This window comes from Rattus norvegicus, chromosome 1 (genome assembly GCF_021556685.1).
Source record: "Rattus norvegicus strain SHRSP/BbbUtx chromosome 1, alternate assembly SHRSP_T2T, whole genome shotgun sequence".
Taxonomy (NCBI): Eukaryota; Metazoa; Chordata; class Mammalia; order Rodentia; family Muridae; genus Rattus; species Rattus norvegicus.
The window spans coordinates 181,416,773-181,436,487 of NC_141534.1; the positions used below are offsets into that span (position 1 = coordinate 181,416,773).

General features: G+C 43.4%; 1 long non-coding RNA gene across 1 annotated transcript in view; it reads left to right on the plus strand.

The window, feature by feature from the left end:
* The first annotated feature begins 4,802 nt into the window (after positions 1–4,802).
* The window catches only part of LOC147996939 (uncharacterized), a 72,314-nt gene continuing 57,401 nt past the window's right edge, over positions 4,803–19,715 (plus strand). The window contains exon 1 of the long non-coding RNA XR_015652373.1: positions 4,803–5,138. This is a non-coding gene — a long non-coding RNA (uncharacterized LOC147996939). The remainder of the gene's footprint in view (positions 5,139–19,715) is intronic.

The following is a 19,715-nucleotide window of genomic DNA, read 5'->3' on the forward strand; positions in this document are numbered from 1 at the left end:
CCTGGCTATGCTTTTATTTCCTTTTCTGTCTCTCTGAATGTTCCCTGATGCCCACTCGTCTTTTGTTTGCTCTAAATGATGTTCTGTACGTCACTGCCTTCCGGTCTTTTGTTCTTTATTCACAGCAGAAGCAATGGAAGTGAAGTACATTATATGAATCTCAAATATACACAAAGGAAGTTAAATAATGGTAATGTCCTAAACTTCACTGAAAAGCCAAACCTGCCGCTTGGGAGGTTTGTATAAAAACCCAAACACTGAACTTCTGATCCAGTTAAGCAACAATCATTTAGTGTTTTCTCATGGTTTGTAACAGGAACCTTGTAATGAGTTGACGTCAGCTGCCTCCCAGCTGCCCCTTATTTGGGGAAAACCGGAAGGTTTGAGGATTCCCACTTCCTGGACAACTTCCTCTGAGGCCACTGCTTCTTAACACCAAAGTTTCGGAGGGCAAAGAGGTTGTGAGGTGACCTGGAACCTCCACTGTGGCCCACAACTGGGTTATAAGTCTCAGTCTCAGCTGTGGAGACAAGGTCTGCCGAGGCAGCAACTTTATCTTTCACAGCAAGTTGGAGGCTACAGTCTGCTGTCACCCGAAAGGAGCCATCAACTGCCATTATTTAAAAGGCTCTTCCTTTAGACAGGTCAGTTTTACCAACTGAGAAATCTTTTGCTTATGGATTTGTAAACCCAGTGTTTTAGTTAGGATTTTGCTGCTGTGAACAGACACCATGACCAAGGCAACTCTTATAAAGACATTTAATTAGGGCTATCTTACAAGTTCAGAGGTTCAGAACATTATCATCAAGGCAGGAACATGGCAGCACTCAGGCAGGCATGGCACAGGAAGAGGTGAGAGTTCTACATCTTGTTCCGAAGGCAAAAAGGAGAAGACTGGTATCCTCCATGGTTGGAATGAAGTTCTCATTGCCCAACCCCACAGTGACACCCTTCCTCCAACAAGGCCACACCTCCTAATAGTGACACTCCCTGTGCCAAGCATATTCAAACCACCATATTCCACTTCCTGGCCCCCATAGGCTTGGTCAAACACATGAGTCTATGGAGGCCATACCTAGCCATAGCATAATTAAAAATACATTTAGTCTAACTTCAAAAGTCCCCACGGTCTATAGCAGTCTTAACGATGTTAAAAGTCTGAAGTTCAAGGTCTCTTCTGAGATTTATCCAATCGCTTAACTGTAATCCCCAAAGTAAGAGCAGCTGGTAAACTCCAAACTCTGCGTCTCCATGTCTCCTGACAAAGCGGTCTTCAGATCTTCAACTCCTTTTTCATCTTTGTTGGCTGCAGCAAACGTCTCCTTGGTCCTTCTCCTTGGTCTCTCGTTTATACTCTCACTATTTCCCCCTCTGTCTTCCTGCCAGTGTCCCACCTCCTATTTCCTGCCTCAGCTCATTGGCCATCGGCTTTTTTATTGACAGGCGATGCTTATAAGAGGTTCTCTTACAGCTTTCTGTGCCTCCCATTCTCAACTGTGAGTTTGCAGTCATTGATACCATGGAGGAAGAAACTTCCTTGCCCTTTATAATCAGTGGCAGCATGGTCATAGATTTCCACATGGCTTCTGGCTATAGGACAGGTCACCAGTATCGATATGGCTTCAGGTGGCAATATGGACCATGGTTATTCCTATGGCCTTTGCTGTTAACATAGGCCATGGCCATCAACATGGTCCCTGGCCACAGCAGACCCTTGATGGTAGCACAGGGCCTGCTGTGGTCACCAACTTGGCCGTTGGTGACAGCACAGACCACATACATCACCATGACACTGGGTGGTAACGTGGACCACGGACATCAACATGGCCTCCAGCAGGACCACCGGCCATGGACATCAACAAGGATTCAGGTGGCAGCATGAACAGTGGACATCCTCATAGGGCTGACATCTTAAAGGGACCACTGGAGAGGCTGGGTTGTATTTCTCGTCCTTCCTGTCCACTTGGACTTTGAAGATTGATTGGTCCATAGAAATTGATACGTAGTGACTGAGCATACTTCATTGTACTACACAAAATATGGTGGGACCCTCACACAAGGAGAACTCTGTTAAATAATGGAACAAACGCATTGTTGTTGCCTCAGTGGGGTTTGCCTCAAGACAGTCACACCAGCCATGTGCTGCCAGTGTTTGCTCTTAGGGAAGTTTGGATAGAGGATGGTTGTGTCTCTAGTATTGTATTTAATAACCTCAAGGAAACCAAAGTTAACCCTAGCTTCGCTTAAGAGAGGAATTCTGAACAAGAAGTTTGCTGAAAGAAGGGGGAAAGAAAGAAAAGAGGAAGGCAAGGGAAGGGAAGAAGCTAATTTCCATTTAGAGTTTTGCCCTTGAAAAGAACAAAAGAAGAACTTGAAAGTGTAATCATTCTCGAGCAATCAACTATAGAATAGGGCTGAAATCCCAATAGTCGGAAAAGGTGAAGATTCTGTAGGGTGTAGTTCCTCACCACCCCCCTCCCCCTCTAGATCCATGCCCTTTCTTCTCTCATTAGAAAAGAACAGGCTGCTAAGAGACAACAACCAAACATGACAATATAAAATCTAATGAGATGAAGCAAAAGGTATCTCATATTGAAATTAGAACCTGCAACCTAACAGGAGGAAAAGAGTCCCAAGGGCAGGCAGGAATCAGCAACCCCCGCTTGTTCTCATAGTCAACAGCTCCATAAAAATGCTAAGCTAAACGCTGTAGTGTGCACACACAAGACCTGGTACAGACCCACGTAGGCCCCGTGCTTGCTGCTTCGGTCTGTGTGAGCTCATACGTGCCTCGCTTAGGTGCTTCTGAGGGTTTTGTTCTCTGGTGCCCTCCATCCTCTCACCCTTACACTCTTTTTCCCACATCTATGGGATTCTTGGAGCTCTGAGGGGAAGGATTTGATGGTGACCTCCCGTTTAGATTCTCTTTCTGAGTAATGTGTGGCTGCTGGAGGAAGTCTCTTTGATGACGACTGGATAAGGCATGATCCATGAGCATAGCACAATATCATTAGGAGTCATTTTATTGATACTTTTCTTTTTTAGACCAATAGTATTTGGTTTTACCTTAGGACCCTGGGCTATCTAGTCTCTGGTTTTCTGGGTCTTGGTTACCCTACCAATGTTGTTTATGAGTTCTTTCTTGTGGTGTGGTACTTAGATCAAATCGGACATTAGTTGGCTACTTCTCCAAGGTCTGTGCTACCACTGCCCTAGCATATTTTGCAGGCAGGACAGACTGTAGACCAAGAGTTTTGTGGCTGGGTTGGTGTCCACATTTCTCTTTCAGTAGCCTAGAGTGTACCTTCCCTCACCAAAGACACTATAAAGTAGGGAGAGATAGAGGCTCTGTGTAGGTACCAACTCCACTTCTCCATGTTCAATAAGTCGTGTGGATGTTGTCCTTGGCAGTGGGGCCTGCTGTCAGTTTATGGAGAGCAACCTTTTGACTTAACAGCCTGGGTTGTTTTTGGATTTCCATGGCACCCCCTTGGCCAGCAACTCAATTGAATGTAACACAGTATTGCTACTGGTAGCCTCATTTGACAATAGGAGATGGCCAGCTGAGAGTCTGTAAACACCCCCCCTCCCCGTGCCTCATTACTAGGAGTCCTCATTAGGATCCCTTTCATAGAACCCCACTTCCATCCCCACTCAACCCTAGTCTACACATAATATCTATTCTATTTCCCCCTCCCGGGGAGAGATCTATGTGCCCCCATCCAGACCCCTCTTCTATACCTAACCTCTCTGGGTCTACAGTTTATAGCTTGGTTATCATTTACTTAGTGACTAAAAACCACTTATAAGTGGATATTGCATACCCTATTTATCTTGTTGGGTCTGGGTTACCTCGCTCAGGATATCTTTCTAGTTCTATTCATTTGCCTGCAAATTTCATGATACCATTTTTTTAAGACAGCTGAATGATAGTCCACTGTGTATTTGTCCTTTTGATGGTGTCCTTTTTCTTACATAAACTTTTCAGTTTCGTGAGGTCCATTTATTAATTGTCGATATTAGTAGCTGTGCTATTGATATTCTGCTCAGGAAGGTATCTTCTGCACCAACGCATTCAAGGCTATTCCCTCCTTTCTATTCTATCAGGTTCAATGTATCTGATTTTATGTTGAGGTTTTTGACTCAGCTGGACTCGAGTTTTGTGCTGGGTGATGAGAACTGTTTGTTGAAGATGTTTTTTTTTTCAGTGTGTAATTCTAGCCTTTTTTTTTTTTTAATAAAAAAGCAGGTTTCTACAGGTGTCTGGATTTACACCTGGGTCTTCTATTCTACTGAACAACATGCCTGTTTCTATGCCAATACCATATGGGTTTTATTACTGTAGCTGTAGAGACAACTTGAAGTCAGGAACAGTGAGAACTCCAACGTTATTTTATTGTTCAGGTTTATTTATCTATCATGGGTTGTTTTCCTTATGAAGTTGAAAAATTATCCTTTCATAGTCTTTAAAGAAGTGTGTTGGAATTTTGATGAGGATTGCACTGAATTTGTAATTGCTTTTGGTAGGATGGCCACTTTTTACTGTGTTAATCATACTGATCCATGAACAGGGGAGATCTCTCCATCTTCTGATATCTTCTTCAATTCCTTTCTTCAAAAACTTGAAGTTCTTGTCATACAGGTCTTTCACTTGCTTGATTAGAGTTACCCCAAGGCATTTCATGTTATTTGGCGCTGTTGTGAAACATGCTGTTTCCCTGATTTCTTTCCCAGTCCATTTGTCATTTGTATAGGAGAACTGTGGGTATGTTAGCAGGGTGTGTCTGCTGAAGATGGGAGCTGGGAAAAAGCAAGGAGTTGGGGGATGGAAGTTAGAAGGGGAAGACCTGTAGATCCACAGGGAACGCGAGCAGGAGCAGGGAAGGCTGCCGTGTGTGTTCTACTGCAGAGCTGAGATTGGAACTGGGGATTCGATCTGGGGAAACGATAGAGAAGAGGTCTGTGGGAAGCCTTTCTGGTTTTCTCACAGATAAACCTGTGGTTTAGCAGTGGATACCTGCTGGGGTCCGGGCTGGGGTACTGCGATCGAGTGGGGTGAAGATATTTAGGAGGGGATGGTCTGTGGTGTAGGGCTCTGGGGCCGGGACTCTCCCACGGAGATCTCAACGCCTGACTAGGTAGGTGCATGGGTTCGGGCGAGGCAGGGAGAGGGGACTGCTTCAGCTACCTCCACTACTGGTCCTGCTCCACCTCCATTTCTGCCACTGCTGCTTTGGTTGTTCAGGCCAGGCTGAGCCAGCAGGAGACTGATAGTAGGTGAGGGGCACAGGGGAGTTTCTGGCAGCAATTTCAGGGAGAGCAGATTTCTTCCCCTAGCCGCGGTGTTACAGCTCTTAAGACAGAAGTTCTCAGATGATGGAATAATTCCTGCACACTTTTAATCTTGAACACGACTCTTTTTTTTTATTTTTTTTATTAACTTGAGTATTTCTTATATACATTTCAAGTGTTATTCCCTTTCCCGGTTTCCGGGCAAACATCCCCCTCCCCCCTCCCCTTCCTTATGGGTGTCCCCCTCCCAACCCTCCCCCCATTGCCGCCCTCCCCCCATAGTCTAGTTCACTGGGGGTTCAGTCTTAGCAGGACCCAGGGCTTCCCCTTCCACTGGTGCTCTTACTAGGATATTCATTGCTACCTATGGGGTCAGAGTCCAGGGTCAGTCCATGTATAGTCTTTAGGTAGTGGCTTAGTCCCTGGAAGCTCTGGTTGCTTGACATTGTTGTACTTTTGGGGTCTCGAGCCCCTTCAAGCTCTTCCAGTTCTTCTCTGATTCCTTCAACGGGGGACCTATTCTCAGTTCAGTGGTTTGCTGCTGGCATTCGCCTCTGTATTTGCTGTATTCTGGCTGTGTCTCTCAGGAGCGATCTACATCCGGCTCCTGTCGGTCTGCACTTCTTTGCTTCATCCATCTTGTCCAATTGGGTGGCTGTATATGTATGGGCCACATGTGGGGCAGGCTCTGAATGGGTGTTCCTTCAGTCTCTGTTTTAATCTTTGCCTCTCCCTTCCCAGCCAAGGGTATTCTTTTTCCTCATTTAAAGAAGGAGTGAAGCATTCACATTTTGATCATCCGTCTTGAGTTTCGTTTGTTCTAGGGATCTAGGGTAATTCAAGCATTTGGGCTAATAGCCACTTATCAATGAGTGCATACCATGTATGTCTTTCTGTGATTGGGTTAGCTTACTCAGGATGATATTTTCCAGTTCCAACCATTTGCCTACGAATTTCATAAACTCGTTGTTTTTGATAGCTGAGTAATATTCCATTGTGTAGATGTACCACATTTTCTGTATCCATTCCTCTGTTGAAGGGCATCTGGGTTCTTTCCATTTTCTGGCTATTATAAATAAGGCTTCGATGAACATAGTGGAGCACGTGTCTCTTTTATATGTTGAGGCATCTTTTGGGTATATGCCCAAGAGAGGTATAGCTGGATCCTCAGGCAGTTCAATGTCCAATTTTCTGAGGAACCTCCAGACTGATTTCCAGAATGGTTGTACCAGTCTGCAATCCCACCAACAATGGAGGAGTGTTCCTCTTTCTCCACATCCTCGCCAGCATCTGCTGTCACCTGAGTTTTTGATCTTAGCCATTCTCACTGGTGTGAGGTGAAATCTCAGGGTTGTTTTGATTTGCATTTCCCTTATGACTAAAGATGTTGAACATTTCTTTAGGTGTTTCTCAGCCATTCGGCATTCCTCAGCTGTGAATTCTTTGTTTAGCTCTGAACCCCATTTTTTAATAGGGTTATTTGTTTCCCTGCGGTCTAACTTCTTGAGTTCTTTGTATATTTTGGATATAAGGCCTCTATCTGTTGTAGGATTGGTAAAGATCTTTTCCCAATCTGTTGGTTGCCGTTTTGTCCTAACCACAGTGTCCTTTGCCTTACAGAAGCTTTGCAGTTTTATGAGATCCCATTTGTCGATTCTTGATCTTAGAGCATAAGCCATTGGTGTTTTGTTCAGGAAATTTTTTCCAGTGTCCATGTGTTCCAGATGCTTCCCTAGTTTTTCTTCTATTAGTTTGAGTGTTGAACACGACTCTTAAATATAGTTTTTTGCTTGGGTCTGACAGCAGGTGCTTCGTACTGGTCTGGCCTTAGAGCTTGGGAAGACCTCATCTACATATTCCGGGGCGTGGTCCTGTTTCTACGACTGATCTGTCTTGAGTCTTCATGACCTGTGGTCACGTCCTAACCTGTGGAGGAGGGGTTTGGGGTGTTGTCCTCTGTGACTGATCTATCTTGAGCCTATGTTAACCTGTGGTCACATCCTCATCTGTGGAGGAGGGGCTTGGGGCATTGCCCTATGTGACTGGTCTGTCTCAAACCTCTCTACATGGATCCGTGGGGGGCGCAGCTACATGAGGCCCTGATATCCTGGGAGACTGAGAATGTGCCTGCCATCACTTTTAGGGTCTCCCCCGGGGATTCGACCTCTCTCAACCAGGTATCAGGGTACCTTTCACAGCTCGCTGCCCCACACTGTGGAATCCACAGAAGTTGTGGGTAGGGGAAAGGAAGACTGCAACTGGTGTCCTGTTGCGAAGCTAAGGAAGAGACTGGGGGGTTGGATTTGGAGGGGACAAGGGAGTGGAGAGTGTCTTCAGGTAGCTTATCTGTTTTCCTGTTCTTGGCTGATATGTTCCCCATGAATGCCTGTTGGAGGCTTGAATAATGGGGTAAGTGAGGGGAAGGAGGATTGGGGGTGAAGATCTTTGTGTTCTGTTGGAGATGGGGTCAGAGAGGAAAGGCAGGCTGCAGTAGGTTTCTTGCTACAGATCTGGGAATGAGACTGGGAGGGAAGGAAACCTGTAAGTTCTTAATATCTATATATAGTTACACAACTAAAGCCTTGGTAGTATTTTTTGTTAGTAACACATGGAACTGTTACATACTATTTTTCAGAAATAGACTCAGAGATATGTACCTGCATAGAGTGAGTTCACAGTGGGTGGGTACTCAGGAATTTAACACTGGAGGAATGAGTTTGGTTAGGTATTGAACTGAAATGGAGTCACAACAAAGATCTCTCAACCAATCTCAAAGGGAATCCTGGACCGCACACTTGTATGGCCTGCTCAATGGGTGTGCACTGTTTATGAAGCTGAATAAGGTTATTTTCCTCAGATAGACAGTTTTGGGAGAGAATCATCTGAGAGCCATCAGCTGCCAATAGTCCTAACAGCTGAGGGGATGTTTGTTCAGCCCCAAATGGTGGTACATTGTAGCATCAGTAAACGCTAACATTTTGGATGGGAGCCACTTAATTTATGATAAGTTCTGAGAGCAGCTCATCAGGATCTTGGCTGGATGCTTTCTAGGGGGAACTTACAAGAAGAAGGCTACTGGGACAAACTACTCTTGTTAGCCCTACTGGTTGGAACTTGAGTCCCTGCTTTCCAAGCCACTTTAATTTCTTTAACCCTCATCTCTGCTGTTGGTAACTTATTGGTGGTTTTCTTCGTTGCCATTCCTTTCAAGGTGGCTGTGGTTGCTCTTGTTTCAGCTCAACAAAGAATTAAGAAGAGATACCTCGGTCAATCACCAGGCTTTCTGAACTCACAGAGCCCAGAGCTGCTGGGACAGGAAGCACAGATACTACTGTGAGGGATGGGATGGTAAGCAGGGCGTGAGGTCATTCCCGATTCCTTCTCTTGGATCCCAGGACTGATTGAGACACATGCTCTTATTACAGTTGGAGATTTAGGGTCCATGCTGCATTCTGAAGGTGCTACTCCATCTTTCCAGGGCATCACCTACAAAGCAGCACTTTTGGTGGACCTTTAAAAGGCCGTTACAGTCACATCATCAGCTTACAACTTTGCCAAGAGAAGCTGGATGGAATAGAAAGTTAGCCCATCATCATACACATTAATTGTTGACTCTGCTGTGGTTTTCTGGGTCCAGTAAAACTAGTTATGCAGACCTCTGTGTGACAGGCCACGTGCTCCATATTTGCTTCATCTGGTGTGGGCTGGGGCTCTGAGGGCAGGAACGGTAATCCATGCTCAGAGTATTGTTAGCTCTAGCAAAGAACTCATCGACCTTCCAGTGTAATCAGTTTGCTATCAAGTGGATGATTGGTTCATGGAAGAATTGGAGAAACGATGTCTTAGTGGAGGCTTCGTGTTGGTAGGCTGGGCGAAGTGATGTGTTGGTTTTAAAACAAAATCACAAACATTTGATTTGACCAAATAGGGCTCAGGAGCCAGAAGCTGTGGTGAAAGCCTGCTGCTTCAGAGAGGCAGTGAAAGCGCCCAGCTGACCTTCCTCCTCAACCGATGTCCCAGAAGACAAGAACCAGTTCTTTTCCACACTATCTTATAAACTCTTCCAAACCGAATGTCCCTCCTTTCTGCTTCCTGGTCCTCTCTCTATCTGTCCTCTTGACTTCCTTTCACTCTATGCTTTTTTTTTCTCATGTTCACTCCCTGTCAACTGGTTGCTTGCTCCACCTCTTGACCTACCATTGACTCTATTCAATCTTCTTTACAAGAAATAGGAAGCTCTTGGATTAAAAGTGTGTGGTAGGGCTGAGCCACACCCAGTTGGAAACAGGTCCTTCCAGGACACAATCTCACAGTGTGATCAGATATCCTGCAATGCTCTTGGGTTTAAAAAGCTATGCTACGGCTGAGCCACACCACAAGTAAAGACAGGTTTTTTCCAGTATATAATCTTGGTGCTGACAGTATGATCAGATACTCTGCAGCAGTGATGGGAGCTGGATGTGATGAAAACATGAGGCAGAAAGATCACTATGAGGTCTTCATGGAGGACAGATCATGGAAAGACATGGGACTGAGAATGGCTGCTAACTCCCTTAGCAGGTAAGAGAATGAGTGCTTCACTGAGAAGGGGTCATCTAGTTAGTACAGACAGAATTCACTTCAATGACTAAACATAGGATTTCTTTTCCAAATTTCAGCAGTTCTTAGGAATTCTAGAATGAAGATGGTTTTGGGGGAAGAATAAATTATGAGATAAACTATTTGCTAGTTACAGTTGGTAATATAGGAAAATTCATTAAAAACTGTGCATGTTAGTTTCATGTATATTTAACAGCAAAAAATATTTCTAAATAGATCAAAGAAGTGAAGAGAATTCTATCTCTTTAATTAGTGAGGCCTATAACGCTTTCAGGTTTTTTAAAATGCCTATATTTTGTTTGGTTTATCTTTTGACTCTCTCTTTAGAGATCAATGACCTTTCGAGCTTCCATCGCCTCTTCCTGCCATGTGGTCAACTTTGTCCATTTATTATCTGTCCTTCTTTAGTCCACTGTTCTTCATTTATAATTTGCCTTTAAATTAAATAGTTTATTTTGTTTTATGGCAAAAACCAAACTGTTCTTCAATTCATGATTTCTTTTCTTTTTTTTTTTTTTTGGTTCTTTTTTTTCCGGAGCTGGGGACCGAACCCAGGGCCTTGCGCTTCCTAGGTAAGCGCTCTACCACTGAGCTAAATCCCCAGCCCCTCATGATTTCTTTAAATGCTTATACATACTAAGTTTATATAATGTGTGTCAGGAGGGTGCTGGGAATTGAACTCTTGACTTCATGTTTGTTAGGCAAATGCTCTATTACTACTGCTACAGCTCTCTAAAATTGGTAGCGTATTATCTGTTAGGAATAGTAGACCATTGTATTACCTTCCATATTTTGTGATAAATACTAAAATTTATACATCAAATGAAAATAGATTTCAATTTAATGCCTCTTAATTTTTTTTGAAGCAAACAGTATGAAATGTCTGTCCTATAACATTCCTTTCATTTCTTCCTGCATAATCGGCGTGCACTTGACTCGAAAACATGCTCATGGCAACAGCCGCAGTCATATGAATAATCAAAGAAAGACACAGAATGAAAAATTTGACAGTGGTTAATGGTGGGTGGTTGGAGTCCAGGTTTGCCTGTTCTATTTACCTATGCCAACAGATAGTAAGGCCTCAATTAGCATCTGCCCCTTCTTTGCTTATACAGAGAAGCTCTTTAAATAAAATGAGGAAAATTAAAAATGTCAACTGTTAAATAACAAGATATTTTTAAGGAAAAAATAATGAGAGGGAGAGTTGGGGAATTTGTCGCATTACAGTAACCTTAGATGGTGGCATTTGGTGCCTTATCATGATCATCAGGACACTCTCCAGACCTCTGTGAGAGCAGACTTTTCCACGACCACTCCTTGGGATCTCTCAAATGTCCTCTGCTGTCCCCATCTGTCTCGGTTCTGCTTCTGGGACAGATACCATTTACCTGAGTGAGCTTCAGCCAAGACTTCTTCCTCAACATTTCCCTTCACAGAATAATCAGAACAGCCCCTTAGATTGAACCGATTTTTTCTTTTCATTTTCAGTGTGTTTTCAATTCCATGTGTGTATACTGTGCACTGTGATTGTATTCCTTCTATTAACTACCCTCTCTTTCTCCAACTTATCCTCACCCCCTTCTTCCCAGATAGTCCCCCTCAAACCTTTATGTCCTTCCCTCCCTCCTTTCTCTCTTCCCTCCCTCCTTCCCTCCCTCCTTTCTCTCTTCCCTACCTCCTTCCCTTCCTCCTTCCTTCCCTCCCTTCTTCCCTTCCTCCTTCCTTCCCTCCCTTCTTCCCTTTACCCCACCCCCTTGCCCAGCGTCTTTTGAAGGTGTTTAGCCTTCTTAGTCATGTATAATGTCTGCTGTCCATATAGTCTTAGTTCCTTCAGGGTATCATTATGCTTTTGGAGTTTTCTTGATAGTTCTTGCTAAATTGGCTCCAAAAATTGAATGGTGATTTGAAGCCCTCATTATAAATGGAACCGCCTTTTACACTCTCACTTCTGGCTACTGATGATAACATGGTAGCAAACATTTAAAAACCCGTGTCCCCTGCTGGCCACTGGGAAGAGCAGTTGCCCGGAGTGAGCAGCCTTGCTCAGCAGAGCTGGACCTTCACTGCCTGCTTCCTTCACACGTTTGTGGCTCTGGTGGACAGTGTCTGACAGTGCTTGTCCCCAAGAGCCAGGTGGGTGGTGTGCCTTCACCATTTCCCTCTGTTAATAAGCCAATTTAGCTGACCCAGGCAGGAACTAAATGCCTGTCCTGGACACCAGAGACACAGCACTACAGGCCTTTGCTTTCACCAGTTCTCACTTGAAACAGCCACAGCTGCCCGGCTACTTTGGGAGCCATTGGTTTCTGTGATAGAGAAGGCTGACATGACTGATTACTTGAGGGTTGGTTGATTACAGTGGTTCTATACAACGTCTTAAAGTATGGTATGCTTTGAAATGACATAATTCAGTGTGCGCTCACTACAGAAAAAACGAGAAGACGGATAAGATATAAACACTATGGCTAGTATCTTTCCTTCCTAAGGTTTTCTGTAGGATGTACACAATCACATGAGCAAATTTGCATATTTCAGATATATCCTTGGGCTGGGAGGGTTTTTCCATAGTAGAGGGACTGGTTAGCAAACTTCAAACCTTGAGTGTGATCTTCGACACTGTATAGCTCTTGTCTATTAATTTGTCTACCTTGTTTGAAAAGTGTACTCTTGCATGTTTTAACATTTCTTTTTTTTTTTTTTATTAACTTGAGTGTTTCTTATTTACATTTCGAGTGTTATTCCCTTTCCCGGTTTCCAGGCAAACATCCCCCTAATCCCTCCCCCTCCCCTTCTTTATGGGTGTTCCCCTCCCCACCCTCCCCCCATTACTGCCCTCCCCCCAACAATCACGTTCACTGGGGGTTCAGTCTTAGCAGGACCAAGGGCTTCCCCTTCCACTGATGATCTTACTAGAATATTCATTGCTACCTATGAGGTCATAGTCCAGGGTCAGTCCATGTATAGTCTTTAGGTAGTGGCTTAGTCCCTGGAAGCTCTGGTTGATTGGCATTGTTGTTCATAAGGGGTCTCGAGCTCCTTCAAGCTCTTCGAGTTCTTTCTCTGATTCCTTCAACATGGGTCCCGTTCTCAGTTCAGTGGTTTGCTGCTGGCATTCGCCTCTGTATTTGCTGTATTCTGGCTGTGTCTCTCAGGAGCGATATACATCCGGCTCCTGTCAGCCTGCACTTCTTTGCTGCATTCATCTTGTCTAATTGGATGGCTGTATATGTATGGGCCACATGTGGGGCAGGCTCTGAATGGTGTTCCTTCTGTGTCTGTTTTAATCTTTGCCTCTCTATTCCCTGCCAAGGGTATTCTTGTTCCCCTTTTAAAGAAGGACTGAAGCATTCACATTTTGATCATCTGTCTTGAGTTTCATTTGTTCTAGGCATCTAGGGTAATTCAAGCATTTGGGCTAATAGCCACTTATCAGTGAGTGCATACCATGTATGTCTTTCTGTGTTTGGGTTAGCTCACTCAGGATGATATTTTCCAGTTCCAACCATTTGCCTACGAATTTCATAAAGTCGTTGTTTTTGATAGCTGAGTAATATTCCATTGTGTAGATGTACCACATTTTCAGTATCTATTCCTCTGTTGAAGGGCATCTGGGTTCTTTCCAGCTTCTGGCTATTATAAATAAGGCTGCGATGAACATAGTGGAGCACGTGTCTTTTTTATATGTTGGGGCATCTTTTGGGTATATGCCCAAGAGAGGTATAGCTGGATCCTCAGGCAGTTCAATGTCCAATTTTCTGAGGATCCTCCAGACTGATTTCCAGAATGGTTGTACCAGTTTGCAATCCCACCAACAATGGAGGAGTGTTCCTCTTTCTCCACATCCTCGCCAGCATCTGTTGTCCCCTGAGTTTTTGATCTTAGCCATTCTCACTGGTGTGAGGTGAAATCTCAGGGTTGTTTTGATTTGCATTTCCCTTATGACTAAAGATGTTGAACATTTCTTTAGGTGTTTCTCAGCCATTCGGCATTCCTCAGCTGTGAATTCTTTGTTTAGCTCTGAGCCCCATTTTTTAATAGGGTTATTTGTTTCCCTGCGGTCTAACTTCTTGAGTTCTTTGTATATTTTGGATATAAGGCCTCTATCTGTTGTAGGATTGGTAAAGATCTTTTCCCAATCTGTTGGTTGCCGTTTTGTCCTAACCGCAGTGTCCTTTGCCTTACAGAAGCTTTGCAGTTTTATGAGATCCCATTTGTCAATTCTTGATCTTAGAGCGTAAGCCATTGGTGTTTTGTTCAGGAAATTTTTTCCAGTGCCCATGTGTTCCAGATGCTTCCCTAGTTTTTCTTCTATTAGTTTGAGTGTGTCTGGTTTGATGTGGAGGTCCTTGATCCACTTGGACTTAAGCTTTGTACAGGGTGATAAGCATGGATCGATTTGCATTCTTCTACATGTTGCCCTCCAGTTGAACCAGCACCATTTGCTGAAAATGCTATCTTTTTTCCATTGGATGGTTTTGGCTCTTTTGTCAAAAATCAAGTGACCATAGGTGTGTGGGTTCATTTCTGGGTCTTCAATTCTGTTCCATTGGTCTATCTGTCTGTCTCTGTACCAATACCATGCAGTTTTTATCACTATTGCTCTGTAATACTGCTTGAGTTCAGGGATAGTGATTCCCCCTGAAGTCCTTTTATTGTTGAGGATAGCTTTAGCTATCCTGGGTTTTTTGTTATTCCAGATGAATTTGCAAATTGTTCTGTCTAACTCTTTGAAGAATTGGATTGGTATTTTGATGGGGATTGCATTGAATCTGTAGATCGCTTTTGGTAAAATGGGCATTTTTACTATATTAATCCTGCCAATCCATGAGCATGGGAGATCTTTCCATCTTCTGAGGTCTTCTTCAATTTCCTTCTTCAGTGTCTTGAAGTTCTTATTGTACAGATCTTTTATTTGCTTTGTTAAAGTCACTCCGAGGTACTTTATATTATTTGGGTCTATTATGAAGGGTGTCGTTTCCCTAATTTCTTTCTCGGCTTGTTTCTCTTTTGTATAGAGGAAGGCAACTGATTTATTTGAGTTAATTTTATACCCAGCCACTTTGCTGAAGTTGTTTATCAGCTTTAGTAGTTCTCTGGTGGAATTTTTGGGATCACTTAAATATACTATCATACCATCTGCAAATAGTGATATTTTGACTTCTTCTTTTCCGATCTGTATCCCCTTGACCTCCTTTTGTTGTCTGATTGCTCTGGCTAGAACTTCAAGAACTATATTGAATAAGTAGGGAGAGAGTGGGCAGCCTTGTCTAGTCCCTGATTTTAGTGGGATTGCTTCAAGTTTCTCTCCATTTAGTTTAATGTTAGCAACTGGTTTGCTGTATATGGCTTTTACTATGTTTAGGTATGGGCCTTGAATTCCTATTCTTTCCAGGACTTTTATCATGAAGGGGTGTTGAATTTTGTCAAATGCTTTCTCAGCGTCTAATGAAATGTTCATGTGGTTTTGTTCTTTCAGTTTGTTTATATAATGGATCACGTTGATTGTTTTCCGTATATTAAACCATCTCTGCATGCCTGGGATGAAGCCTACTTGGTCATGGTGGATGATTGTTTTGATGTGCTCTTGGATTCGGTTTGCCAGAATTTTGTTGAGTATTTTTGCGTCGATATTCATAAGGGAAATTGGTCTGAAGTTCTCTTTCTTTGTTGTGTCTTTGTGTGGTTTAGGTATAAGAGTAATTGTGGCTTCGTAGAAGGTATTCGGTAGTGATCCATCTGTTTCAATTTTGTGGAATAGTTTGGATAATATTGGTATGAGGTCTTCTATGAAGGTTTGATAGAATTCTGCACTAAACCCGTCTGGACCTGGGCTCTTTTTGGTTGGGAGACCTTTAATGACTGCTTCTATTTCCTTAGGAGTTATGGGGTTGTTTAACTGGTTTATCTGTTCCTGATTTAACTTCGGTACCTGGTATCTGTCTAGGAAATTGTCCATTTCCTGAAGATTTTCAAGTTTTGTTGAATATAGGTTTTTATAGTAAGATTTGATGATTTTTTGAATTTCCTCTGAATCTGTTGTTATGTCTCCCTTTTCATTTCTGATTTTGTTAATTTGGACGCACTCTCTGTGTCCTCTCGTTAGTCTGGCTAAGGGTTTATCTATCTTGTTGATTTTCTCAAAGAACCAACTTTTGGTTCTGTTGATTCTTTCTATGGTCCTTTTTGTTTCTACTTGGTTGATTTCAGCTCTGAGTTTGATTATTTCCTGCCTTCTACTCCTCCTGGGTGTATTTGCTTCTTTTTGTTCTAGAGCTTTTAGGTGTGCTGTCAAGCTGCTGACATATGCTCTTTCCTGTTTCTTTCTGCAGGCACTCAGCGCTATGAGTTTTCCTCTTAGCACAGCTTTCATTGTGTCCCATAAGTTTGGGTATGTTGTACCTTCATTTTCATTAAATTCTAAAAAGTTTTTAATTTCTTTCTTTATTTCTTCCTTGACCAGGTTATCATTGAGTAGAGCATTGTTCAATTTCCAAGTATATGTGGACATTCTTCCTTGATTGTTATTGAAGACCAGTTTTAGGCCGTGGTGGTCCGATAGCATGCATGGGATTATTTCTATCTTTCTGTACCTGTTGAGGCCCGTTTTTTGACCAATTATATGGTCAATTTTGGAGAAAGTACCATGAGGAGCTGAGAAGAATTCATATCCTTTTGCTTTAGGATAGAATGTTCTATAAATATCCATTAGGTCCATTTGGCTCAGGACTTCTCTTAGTCTGTCTACATCACTGTTTAATTTCTGTTTCCATGATCTGTCCATTGAAGAGAGTGGGGTGTTGAAATCTCCCACTATTATTGTGTGAGGTCCAATGTGTGTTTTGAGCTTTAGTAAGGTTTCTTTTACGTATGTAGGTGCCCTTGTATTTGGGGCATAGATATTTAGGATTGAGAGTTCATCTTGGTGGATTTTTCCTTTGATGAATATGAAGTGTCCTTCCTTATCTTTTTTGATGACTTTTAGTTGGAAATTGATTTTATTTGATATTAGAATGGCTACTCCAGCTTGCTTCTTCTGACCATTTGCTTGGAAAGTTGTTTTCCAGCCTTTCACTCTGAGGTAGTGTCTGTCTTTGTCTCTGAGGTGTGTTTCCTGTAGGCAGCAGAATGCAGGGTCCTCATTGCATATCCAGTTTGTTAATCTATTTCTTTTTATTGGGGAGTTGAGCCCATTGATGTTGAGAGATATTAAGGAATAGTGATTATTGCTTCCCGTTTTATTCATATTTGGATGTGACGTTATGTTTGTGTGCTTTCTTTCTCTTTGTTTTGTTGCCAAGACGATTAGTTTCTTGCTTCTTTTAGGGTATAGTTTGCCTCCTTATGTTGGGCTTTACCATTTATTATCCTTTGTAGTGCTGGATTTGTAGAAAGATATTGTGTAAATTTGGTTTTGTCATGGAATATCTTGGTTTCTCCATCTATGTTAATTGAGAGTTTTGCAGGATACAGTAACCTGGGCTGGCATTTGTGTTCTCTTAGGGTCTGTATGACATCAGTCCAGGATCTTCTGGCCTTCATAGTTTCTGGCGAGAAGTCTGGTGTGGTTCTGATAGGTCTGCCTTTATATGTTACTTGACCTTTTTCCCTTACTGCTTTTAATATTCTTTCTTTATTTTGTGCATTTGGTGTTTTGACTATTATGTGACGGGAAGTGTTTCTTTTCTGGTCCAATCTATTTGGAGTTCTGTAGGCATCTTGTATGCCTATGGGTATCTCTTTTTTTAGGTTAGGGAAGTTTTCTTCTATGATTTTGTTGAAGATATTTACTGGTCCTTTGAGCTGGGAGTCTTCACTCTCTTCTATACCTATTATCCTTAGGTTTGATCTTCTTATTGAGTCCTGGATTTCCTGTATGTTTTGGACCAGTAGCTTTTTCCGCTTTACATTATCTTTGACAGTTGTGTCAATGATTTCTATGGAATCATCTGCCCCTGAGAATCTCTCTTCCATCTCTTGAATTCTGTTGGTGAGGTTTGTATCTACAGCTCCTTGTCTCTTCTTTTGGTTTTCTATATCCAGGGTTGTTTCCATGTGTTCTTTCTTGATTGCTTCTAATTCCATTTTTAATTCCTTCAATTGTTTGATTGTGTTTTCCTGGAATTCTTTCAGGGATTTCTGCGATTCTTTCAGGGATTTTTGCGATTCCTCTCTGAAGGCTTCTACTTGTTTATTAATGTTTTCCTGTGTTTCCCTAAGGGAGTTCTTCACGTCTTTCTTGAAGTCCTCCAGCATCATGATCAAATATGATTTTGAAACTAGATCTTGCTTTTCTGGTGTGTTTGGATATTCCATGTTTGTTTTGGTGGGAGAATTGGGCTCCGATGATGCCATGTAGTCTTGGTTTCTGTTGCTTGGGTTCCTGTGCTTGCCTCTCGCCATTAGATTATCTCTAGTGTTACTTTGTTCTGCTATTTCTGACCGTGGCTAGACTGTCCTATAAGCCTGTGTGTCAGGAGTGCTGTAGACCTGTTTTCCTCTCTTTCAGTCAGTTATGGGGACAGAGTGTTCTGCTTTCGGGCGTGTAGTTTTTCCTCTCTACAGGTCTTCAGCTGTTCCTGTGGGCCTGTGTCTTGAGTTCACCAGGCAGGTTTCTTGCAGCAGAAAAGTTGGTCTTACCTGTGGTCCGGAGACTCAAGTTCGCTCGTGGGGTGCTGCCCACGGGCTCTCTGCAGCGGCAGCAACCAGGAAGACCTGTGCCGCCCCTTCCGGGAGCTTCAGTGCACCAGGGTTCCAGATGGCCTTTGGTGTTTTCCTCTGGCATCCGAGATGTATGTACAGAGAGCAGTCTCTTCTGGTTTCCCAGGCTTGTCTGCCTCTCTGAAGGTTCAGCTCTCCCTCCCACGGGATTTGGGTGCAGAGAACTGTTTATCCGGTCTGTTTCCCTCAGGTTCCGGTGGTGTCTCAGGCAGGGGTCCTGCCGCTCCTGGGCCCTCCCCCACGGGAACCCAGAGGCCTTATACAGTTTCCTCTTGGGCCAGGGATGTGGGCAGGGGTGGGCAGTGTTGGTGGTCTCTCCCGATCTGCAGCCTGAGGAGTGCCCACCTGATCAGGCGGTGAGGTCTCTTTCCCACAGGGTCTGGGAGCAGAGAGCTGCTGCGGGCCCGGATCCGCGGGCGTGGGACCTCCGGCAAACACAGGACGTGCCCGGTCCTAGATGAACTCTGCCTCTGTGTGTCCCGATCTCACCAGGCAGCTCTCTTGCAGCAGAGAAGTTGGTCTTACCTGTGGTCCCGAGGCTCAAGTTTGCTCGCGGGGTGCTGCCCACGGGCTCTCTGCAGCGGCAGCAACCAGGAAGCATGTTTTAACATTTCTAAGATTGAAAAGCAGTTTTAAAAATAAACGATGTGCTTAAAATTTTAAATTTTTTATGTGAATGGGCGTTTTCTCTTCATGCCTGTCTAAGCACCACATTCTCCTGCAGAGACCAGGAAGAGGGCGTCAGATCCCATGGAACTGGATTTAGAGATGGTTGTGAGCTGCCATGTGGGTGCTGGAACTCAAACCTGGGTTCTCTGGAAGAGTAGCCAGTTTTCTTAATCACTGAGCTACTTCTGCAGCTCCCAGTGATTAGTTTTAATAAAATCTCTCTTCTTCTTTAAACTTACTGTTAAAGATAGTGAAACAATTGAAATTCGAAGTTACTGAACATGAGGAAGAAGCGTAACAACACCATGAAACTTGGGTTTAAAACCCACCATGAAAGTGGGTTTCATTGTGGTGTTTGGCACACATATGACCTTATGCTTTTTTATCCACCCCCCTCCTCCATCTTCCTGCGTTCAGGCTAGTCCAGTTTCTCTTCC